Below are 10,759 nucleotides of genomic sequence, written 5' to 3'. Positions count from 1 at the left end.
ATGAAACCCACTAGCATGAGTAGGAGTTGTTTGAGCCCTGTTGTGCCTACTCATTCATGTTTGTTTGTCATGCCTGCTACTGCTTAGAGTTGAGTCAGGTCTGATTCATCGGGGATGAATCAGAGGTGTGTGAACATGTCCTACTGTGTGTGAACTAAGTGTGTGAACACGATTTGGTAAAGATAGCGGTGAGAGGCCATGTAGGAGTACATGGTGGGTTGTCTCATTGCAGCCGTCCTCAGGAACTGAGTTCTGTGTTTGTGATCCATGATCAGTTACTACCACACATTGAGCTCCGGGCGCTCCAAGCTCTCTCGACTTATTAATCAACTTGATCTCTGTCCAGGAGTTGGAACTAGTTTCTGGTGTTTGTAGGTAGTGTTAGTAGTCTACCAAGTGGCACCCGGTACAGGTGGGCTTGGGACAGACTAGGCATAGTGGCACGGTGTACCAAGCGTAGATCCACCCGTCGAGGTGGGCTTGGGAACCCTGCACACATCGTTTGGGGCCGTGAGCGACACCCCGGCCGGATCTCCTTGCGGATGGAACCCGAATAGGCAATAAACCTGGACTAGAGACTTGTTCGGTTAGTCAGGTCGTGGCCGACTCCCTCGCCCGGCTTCCACTTGAAGGTTGCCGAGGTACATGACGTGTACATGGCGATAAGTGGCGAAAGCATGTGTGAATAAGTACACCCCTGCAGGGTTATCATTATCTATTCGAATAGCCGGATTCCTCGGATATGGAAACTTGGACCCCTTGCATAGTTCATAGACAAGTGAAAGTGGATACTCTAAAATACGCAAGATAAGCGTGAGTGCTATGGATGGCGTTCTCGTAGGGAGAGGGGAGCGGATCCATAGTGGTGTATTGATATGGTGAATATGTGGACTCGTGTGCGCCACCTCAAAAGAGTTACTTGCAGTCGTAGTTCAGGATAGCCACCGAGTCAAAGCTGGCTTGCTGCAGTCAAACTCCACCATCCCCTTTGTTGATAATGATGCATATGTAGATAGATCTGATGTAAGTCTTGCTGGGTACATTTGTACTCACGTTGCTTAATTTATGTTTTTGCAGAGAGACTTCAGTCTCACTAGTAGTTCCACGTGGACTTCGACGTTTAGCTTGTTACCTCAGCTACGATCTTGTGCCTCGGCAGGATCTGGTAGATAGTCAGGCTTCTCAGCCTTTTTCATTTATAGTTGTCTGTACTCAGACATGTTAAGCTTCCGCTTGTGCTTTGACTTGTATGCTCTCATTGTTGGGTCATGAGACCCATGTTTGTAATATCTCGCTCCTCGGAGCCTATTGAATAAACTACTTGAGTCGTAGAGTCATTTTGTGATGCCATGTTGTATTGCACATATCGAGCATACTGTGTGTATGTTATTGAAATGCTTGGTATGTGTGGGATCTGACTATCTAGTTGTTTATCTTTAGTAGCCTCTCTTACCGGGAAATGTCTCCTAGTGTTTCCACTGAGCCATGGTAGCTTGCTACTGCTCCGGAACACTTAGGTTGGCCGGCATGTGTCCTTCTTCGTTCCTGTGTCTGTCCCTTTGGGGAAATGTCACGCGATGAATACCGGAGTCCTGTTAGCCCGCTACAGCCCGGTTCACCGAGTCCTGCTAGCCCAGTGCTACAGCCTGGATTCACTCGCTGATGACCGACACGTTCGATGTTGGGTCATGGATGCCTGTCCCTGTAAGTTTGTGCCACTTTGGGTTTACGACTAGCCATGTCAGCCTGGGCTCCTTATCATATGGATGCTAGCGACACTATCATATATGTGTGCCAAAAGACGCAAACGGTCCCGGGCAAAGGTAAGGCGACACCGTGGGAATACCGTGCGTGAGGCCGCAAAGTGATATGAGGTGTTACATGCTAGATCGATGTGGCATTGAGTCGGGGTCCTGACAATTGCCTATCTCACCGCTTTCGGGTCTTTGTGCGAAAACTTCTTGGGGTGTCGGCCGCACTGGGGCCTTTTCAAACACATATTCACTTGTCGCTCTCAGACGGTGAAAAAGGCTAATGCAAATGACGAGAGAACCCATGTAATCCAGAGGTGTGGGGGTCTTGGGGTCTAGATGAGGAGTAAGAGTGCTTTTCCAGCTATGACCCTTCCCGAGTCAGTTAGAGGGTGGCAGTCGACCTGGTTCTATTGCCAACACTAGTAGACGCCAGGGCAGTCGACTGAGCTCCCTCCCTTCTCCATGAGTCGAGTGAACAAGCCATCTTCTCTGAAAGTGCTTCCGGAGGAGAAGGCTTAGGTCAAAATGTTGATGGAGCGTGTAGTCCAACTCATTCGCGACGGTGTGACTGGCATGGACCTTTTGGAGGTCTTCCTCCGATGGCGCATCCAATCACTCCAATACCGGGGTCACCCGATGTGGTTGTACTCTGGTACTGAAGACACCACTCGGGTCCACCCAGAGGAGGTCAACGACGTCACACTGGAAAGGTGGATGACTGCTATCACAGGAAACAAAGATAACCCTCATGGAGCTAGGAGGATCCCACCACTCGACCAGTCGTACGAACCACACAAGGTATGACCACTTATCTCCGACTGTGAATCTGTTTCATTCATCCTATTTTACTGCAAATCGGTCGATTGACCTTCGTCTTGTTTTGTTGCCTTCCAGAGCACTACTGAGTTGTATTCGATGCCCAACGGGGCGCAAGTTCAGACCGAAGAGGAGGAAGGAAGCGGAGGCGGAAGTCAGGAGGAGTGGGAGTCGGATGGCGGGGAGGGTGAAGAAGACACTGGCTCTGACAAGGAAGAGGAGGAAGAGGAGGAGGAGGAAGTCCAGCCTCCCAGTTCCGAAAGACGATCCAAGCTTGTCCATGACCCTGCAGTTGAGCGCGGCAAGGGAGCTGTGCCTGTTGTGCAGTCGACCAAGCGTCCTCGGACGACCTCTCCGGCACCGACTAAGAAAGCACCAAAGCAATCCCGAGCGGCGTCATCAAAGCCGGCGAAGGCCCTGCCGAAGATGAAGATGGTGATTCCCACTATTTCCGAGTAATGGCGTGACTCTTGTTTTCTCTTTTAACATGGATATATTCTTGGTCGACCCGATCACTGACCGACTAATTTCTGAAATCGCAGTGCTACTACTTCTGAGACCTCAGCCAAGCATGAAGATCAAGAAATGGAGGATGCTGCCACTTCCAATCCTGGTATGATCTGTGCAGTTTCCCTTTCGGTCGATCGGATCTTCATTTTTAACTTTGAATCTTTTCTGTAGCTCCACCTAGCATTATCATTGATCTCCCTGACGTTGACGATGAGCAGCCACTGAGACAAAGGAGGAACAGGAAAGCGTCTGCTGGCAAGACTTCTCAGGTTGCGTCAGCACCTAAGACACTGGTTCCGGAGGGAAGCAACGTCGCTCGGGCTACCGTGTCTTTTGCGGTGCCGCTGACGAGTGTCTGCCCTCCATTGTCGAGTGCTGATCCACCTTCCCTCTTCTCCAGACACCACCTCCCAGAGGACCAAGCAGGTGCTGCGGAGGAAGTCATACGCCAGGCGGGGGTCATGATGGAGCAGGTGAAGGCGATCCGAGACGCCAGCCAAGCAGCTTATGATGCAAGTTCAGCTCTTCAGAGCAATGTCCAGGTTAGTTGACCATCGCCTGTTCTGTTAGGATATGATACCTGACAATTTTTCTTTCTGAAGATCTTAGTATTTGTCATACACCCACTGGGTGTGTCGATTGAAATGTCTAGATTAGTGGGGGCACGCTGAGTGCACCCACTGGGTGTAGTCCCCGAGACTACGGTGGACTGCTGGCAGTCGACTGTAGTATTTATGTCTTGAACTTTTTTTCTCCTTTACTTTCTTCACTCGTTCTGGTCGAATGGAATCATGGAACCAGTGGGGGCACGCTGAGTGCACCCACTGGGTGTAGTCCTTGAGACCGTGGTCGACTACTGGTAGTTGGCTATGGTCTGAAGAATACTTCGCCTTTTTTTTAACTGTGCCTAACTGTTGGTAGTTAGCCTTTCTGTCTCTTTCGGTCGACTGATCAGCCTGAACTAACAAAACTAGTGGGGGCACGCTGAGTGCACCCACTGGGTGTAGTCCCCGAGACTACAGTTTATTGTTTTGATTCGGCTGTAGTCTTAGAAATACTATGATTTTTCTTTCAGTCACTCAGAAGTGACCTATTTTTGACGTCTGTCAATTGATCCTTCATAGAAATCTTGCGAGCTTGCAGCTCGTTATACTGAATTGGAGAACAAGCATATCCAGCTTGAACTTGATCTGAAGCTTGTCTAGGAGAACTTCACGAAGGCGAAGGAGGAGGCAAAAGGTATGTTTGGTGAGAACCTCGACGACTGCCTTTGTTCCTTGTTCACTCCCGAGCTTGATCTCACTTTGATTTTGCAGACAAACTAAGGGATTCTCTGAAGAAGAAGGATCTTGATCTCGCTGAGGTGCAGAAAGTAGCTTCGGAGAAGATCAAACTCACAGAAGAAAAGTTGGCTTCAATCAGCCAAACTTGAAGAGGAGAATACAAGTCTGAAAGCTGCTCTCGACACAGCCAACAAGTATGCCAGTTGACTGAAAAATGACAAGTTGGCCTTGAGCGATAAGGCTAGTGAGCTGGCGGGAAAGAAGAACGACTTAGAGGTTTATCTGGGGGGCTCGCCAAGAAGTTGTTCCTCATGCTCGAAGGTAACCCCTTATATCTGACTGGTAAACACTGACTTATTGTAGGAATGTTAGCTTATCCTTGGATCGTATCCACAGAATTCTGCCAAAACTTTTAAGAGGAGACCAGTCGAGTGGAGACTGGCTTGGATCCCATCAACTCTCCTGTGAAGGATGAAGCCGCCATGAATGTGCTCCGACTCGAGTCTCGCGTTGCTGCCGTGGTCGACTATCTTGCGAGACTGAAGTTTGCAACATCGCGCATTGACACAACACTCTGGCCAGGAGAAACACTTCAGAACGACCTCGAGTCTCTGATGGAAGAAGTTCCAAGTTGAGTGCAAGAATGGAAGAAGTCTTCTGCCAGGTGTGGTGCCGATGTTGCTCTGTCTCTGGTTCATGTTCACTGCAAGGACGCGCGAGAGGACAAGCTGGCGTCTCTCAAGGTGGCCAATACCAAGAAGCATGACTTTCGATCTTTCATGGAGACCTTCATTGTTGCTGCCACTCGGATCGCAGATGGAATCGACCTGGACGAGTTCGTTGTGCCTTCCAGTCCTCCGCAGGAGGTGTAAAAAACTTCTATGCTTGATGCCTTAAATTTGCCTCGGAATGCCGAGTAGTTTTTGTAACCGATAAACTTTAACAGGCTTGGTGCCTGCGCACTTCTGGATCTGTAGGATGCTATCTGGACTTGTGTTTGTCGTTGAATATGTTTGCATTTGCCTTTGAATGATCATTGTCCTTCGCTCGGAATATATTTTAGTGTTTGTGATGAACTTTTGCAGGTAGGGATGAAGCACAAATTGCAATTGACTTGTACCTCGTCATACTTAGGCGAGCACTGGGCTACAGCTAAGCCCCCCGAGTGGGAGGTTTGCTCTCCACTCGGTAGGATTTTGAAAAACTTAGGTGAGCACTGGGCTGTAGCTAAGCCCCCGAGTGGGAGGTTTGCTCTCCACTCGGTAGGATTTTCAAAAACTTAGGCGAGCACTGGGCTGCAGCTAAGCCGCCGAGTGGGAGGTTTGCTCTCCACTCGGTAGGATTTTCAAAAAACTTAGGCGAGCACTGGGCTGCAGCTAAGCCGCCGAGTGGGAGGTTTGCTCTCCACTCGGTAGGATTTTCAAAAAACTTAGGCGAGCACTGGGCTGCAGCTAAGCCCCCGACTGGGAGGTTTGCTCTCCACTCGGTAGGATTTTCAAAAACATAGGCGAGCACTGGGCTGTAGCTAAGTCCCCGAGTGGGAGGTTTGCTCTCCACTCGGTATGATTTTTGTGGCGTACCTCTGAAGGAGAAGGTAACAGTCGACCTGCACTTCGTCCTCCTTGCGGGTCATACGTTGTATTTGTGGCGTAGCTCGGAAGGAGAAGGTAGCAGTCGACCTGCGCTTCGTCCTCCTTGCGGAGCACATGTTGTATTTGTACTTAGGCGAACACTAGGCTGCAGCTAAGCCCCCCGAGTGGAAGGTTGGCTCACCACTCGGCAGGATTTTGTTTAAACTTAGGCGAGTACTTGGACTGCAGCTAAGCCTCCCGAGTGGAAGGCTGGCTCACCACTCAGCAGGATTTTGTTTAAACTTAGGCGAGTACTTGGACTGCAGCTAAGCCTCCGAGTGGGAGGCTGGCTCACCACTCGGTAGGATTTTGTTTAAACTTAGGCGAGTACTTAGACTGCAGCTAAGCCTCCGAGTTGGAGGCTGGCTCACCGCTCGGCAGGATTTTGTTGAACTTAGGCGAGTACTTGGACTGCAGCTAAGCCTCCGAGTGGAAGGCTGGCTTACCACTCGGTAGGATTTTGTTTAAACTTAGGCGAAACGGATTCACAGCTAAGCCCCCGAGTGGGAGGCTGGCTTACCACTCGGTAAGGATTTTTTTTACAAACTTAGGCGAAACGGAGTCGCAGCTAAGCCACCCACTGGGGGACTGCTTTATGTGGACAAAAGTAACAACAATCACTGGGAAAATTATAAAGCTCTTGTCTTTGATAAATAAACTACAGAAGTACTTTTATTACAACTCATCCGAGTGAATACTTAAGTATAAAAGGGGTGGAGTAGCTCCGCATTCCACGCTCAGGGCTCGTCGTTCTGGTACTCAACATTGTAAAGGCGGTACGCCCCATTGTGGAGAACTTTGGTGACGATGAAGGGACCTTCCCAAGTAGGGGCAAGCTTGCGTGGCTTCTACTAATCCACTCGGAGAACCAAGTCTCCCTCTTGGAAGGCTCGACTCTTCACGTTTTTGGCATGGAATCGGTGCAAGTCCTGCTGATAAATGGTCGATCGGATCAAGGCCATCTCTCTTTCTTCTTCTAGAAGGTTGACTGCGTCCAGTCAGGCTTGTTCTGCTTCAGCTTCAGTGTAGAGTTCGACCCGAGGTGCATTGTGAAGTAGGTTGCTCGGCAGGACTGCTTCAGCTCCGTAAACTAAGAAGAACGGAGTTCTCCCAGTCGATCGATTAGGTGTGGTCCTTAATTCCCAAAGTACTGATGGAAGTTCGTCGACCCATGCTCCAGCTGCGTGCTTGATATCACGCATCAGTCGGGGTTTCAGCCCTTTGAGAATTAGACCATTCGCTCGTTCTGCCTGTCCATTCGACTCGGGGTGAGCAACTGAAGCATAGTCGACCCGTGTGCCTTGAGACTTGCAGAAGGCTCTGAATTCCTCGGAATTGAAGTTTGACCCATTGTCAGTGATGATGCTATGGGGAACTCCATATCTGAATATCAACTCCCTGATGAAGCTGACAGCAGTGCCGGCATGAAGGTTCTTGATAGGTTTAGCCTCAATCCACTTAGTGAACTTGTCGACTGCCACCAGCACATGAGCGAAGCCGCTTATGCCAGTCCTCAGTGGACCAACCATATCCAATCCCCATACAGCGAAAGGCCAGACGAGTGGGATGGTCTTCAAGGCTGAAGCGGTCTTGTGTGACATATTGGAGTAAAATTGACATCCTTCACATTTGTCGACTATTTCCTTTGCCATTTCATTTGCTCTTGGCCAGTAAAATCCTGCTCGGTATGCTTTAGCCACAATGGTCCGAGAGGATGCATGATGGCCACAGGTCCCCAAGTGGATATCGTCAAGGATTATCCGACCTTCTTCTGGCGTTATACACTTCTGTCCAACTCAAGTCGCGCTTTCTCTGTACAACTGTCCCTTTATCACGGTAAAGGCCTTAGATCAGCGGATGATCTGTCGAGCCTCTTCTTAATCTTCTGGGAGTTCTTTCCTCAAGATATACGCGATGTACGTCACTGTCCAGTCGGGAGTGATGACCAATGCTTCCATGATCAGGTCGACCACCGCTGGAACTTCTACTTCAGTCGGATCTGTGACACTTTTTGGCTGCGGAGCTTCTTCAGTAAAAGGATCTTCTTGAACTGATGGAGTATGGATATGTTCCAGGAACACATCACTGGGAATGGCTTATCTCTTGGAACCTATCTTTGCCAAATCATCAGCCGCTTGATTCTTTAGTCAGGGTATATGATGGAGCTCTAGCCCTTCGAATTTCTTTTCAAGCTTTCTCACTGCATTGCAGTATCCAGTCATGGCTGGGCTTCTAACATCCCACTCCTTCATCACCTGATTGACCACCAAATCTGAGTCGCCATAAACCATAAGGCGACGGACGCCAAGTGAAATGGCCATATGTACCCCATACAAAAGTGCCTTGTATTCTGCTTCATTGTTGGAGGAATCAAAGTGAATCTGGAGCACATATCTGAGCTTATCTCTTCGGGGGGAAACCAATACTACCCCAGCACCGGAACCATTTAACATCTTAGAACCGTCAAATAACATGGTCCAGTGCTCCGAGTGAACTTGAGTCGGTTGTTGTTGTTCAATCCATTCGGCGATGAAATCTGCTACTGCTTGGAACTTAATGGCTTTCTTGGCCTCAAACTTGATATCAAGGGGAAGGAGTTCAATCGCCCATTTTGCCACTCAACCAGTTGCATCTCTGTGATGCAGAATCTCTGACAGTGGGCCGTCGCTGATGACTGTAATGGAATGATCAAAGAAATAATGAGTAACTTTCTTCATGATCATGTAAATCCCATAACAAGCTTCTGATAATGAGGGTATCTTTGCTTCGATGGGGTCAGTACTTTGGAAAGATAATATACAGGGCGCTGAACTTTGAAGGCTTTCCCTTCTTCTTCCCGCTCGACCGTAAGCACTGTACTAACAACTTGTCATGTGGCTGCAATGTAAAGCAACAAAGGCTCTTTGCTGATTGGGGCAGCAAGCACCGGCTGGGTGGAGAGCAGAGCTTTTAGCTCTGCAAATGTTGCATCAGCTTCCGGAGTCCACTCAAACTTGTCTGACTTCTTCATCAGTCGGTAAAGAGGCAATGCCTTTTCACCGAGGCGAGAGATGAATCGACTTAATGCGGCCAAGCATCCTGTAAGCTCATGGACATCGTCCACACGGACAGGGCGTTTCATCCAGAGTATTGTACTAACTTTTTCTGGGTTGGCATCGATTCCTTGTTCAGAAACGAGAAAACCGAGTAACTTTCCGCCAGGAACTCCGAATGTGCACTTTGATGGATTAAGCTTGATATCATACCTCCTGAGATTGGCAAATGTTTCAGCTAGGTCAGTCAACAGGTCGGAACCATTCCGTGACTTGACCACAATATCATCCATGTACGCTTCCACATTCCGACTGATTTGAGTGAGTAAACACTTCTGAATCATCCTCATGAATGTGGCTCCGGCATTCTTGAGGCCGAATGGCATGGTGACATAGCAGAAGCACCCGAATGGAGTGATGAAAGCTGTTTTGATCTCATCGGGTCCGTACAGACGGATCTGATGGTACCCGGAATAGGCTTCTAAAAAAGATAATCTCTCACACCCCGCAGTCGAGTCGACAATTTGGTCGATGCGAGGGAGAGGAAAATGATCTTTCGGGCACGCCCGATTGATATGTTTGAAATCAATGCACATGCGAAGTGACTTGTCCTTCTTGGGGACCATGACAACATTGGCAAGCCACTCGGAGTGGTAAATCTCTCGGATAAACTCTGCCGCCAGGAGCCGAGCCACCTCTTCGCCAATGGCCTTTCTCTTTTGGATGGAAGACCATCGAAGATGTTCCTTGATAGGTTTTACCTTTGAGTCGACTCGTAGGCGATGCTCAGCCAGCCCCCTAGGAACACCCGGCATGTCAGCAGGCTTCCATGCGAAGATGTCCCAGTTCTCATGGAGGAACTGGATGAGCGCTTCTTCCTATTTGGAGTCGAGTGTTGTTGAGATATGAGTCGGAGCAGCATTGGGGTCGGTCGGGTGGATGTGAATTGGCTTTGTCTCACCAGACGACTGAAACGCTGATTCGGTAGCAGGCTTCTTGGCTTGCAACAAATCACTCGGATCTGTGGTTTTCTAGTATTCCTGTAACTCTACCACTGCCATCTGAGCATCGGCGATCTCTGAGCCCTTCTGAAAGCACTCTTCTGCCTTTTTCCGATTACCAGTGATGGTGATCACCCCTTTGGGACCAGGCATCTTCAATTTGAGGTACACGTAACATGGTCGAGCCATGAATCGTGCATAAGCTGACCTGCCTAAAATGGCGTGATAAGCACTCTGGAAATCTACAATTTCAAATGTTAACTTTTCTTTGCGGAAATGCTTTGAATCACCGAAAACTACATCAAGAGCAATTTGGCCGAGTGATTCAGCCTTTTTCCCAGGAATGACTCCATGGAAACTCATGTTGCTGGAACTGAGTCTGGGCATCGGAATGCCCATTCCCTTCAGCGTCTCCGCGTACAATATGTTCAGTCCGCTGCCACCGTCCATCAGAACCTTAGTCAGTCGAGTGCCTTCGACGACTGGGTCGACCACCAAAGCTTGCCTCCTAGGGGTGGCTATGTGTGTCGGATGATCAGACAGATCGAATGTGATGGCGGTCTGAGACCACTTCAGATAAGTGGGTGTTGTCGGAGCAACCATATTCACTTCCTGGTTGATAACTTTCAATCAACTTTTGCTCTCAACATCAGCAAAAATCATCAGGGTGGAATTGACATGGGGGTATCCTTCATCACTGTCCTCTTTGTCCTCATTCTTGTCCGACTCCTT

The sequence above is a fragment of the Triticum aestivum genome, chromosome 3B (genome assembly GCF_018294505.1).
Source record: "Triticum aestivum cultivar Chinese Spring chromosome 3B, IWGSC CS RefSeq v2.1, whole genome shotgun sequence".
Lineage (NCBI taxonomy): Eukaryota > Viridiplantae > Streptophyta > Magnoliopsida > Poales > Poaceae > Triticum > Triticum aestivum.
The sequence above is the reverse complement of the archived record's forward strand: the minus strand, read 5'-3'. Positions refer to the sequence as shown.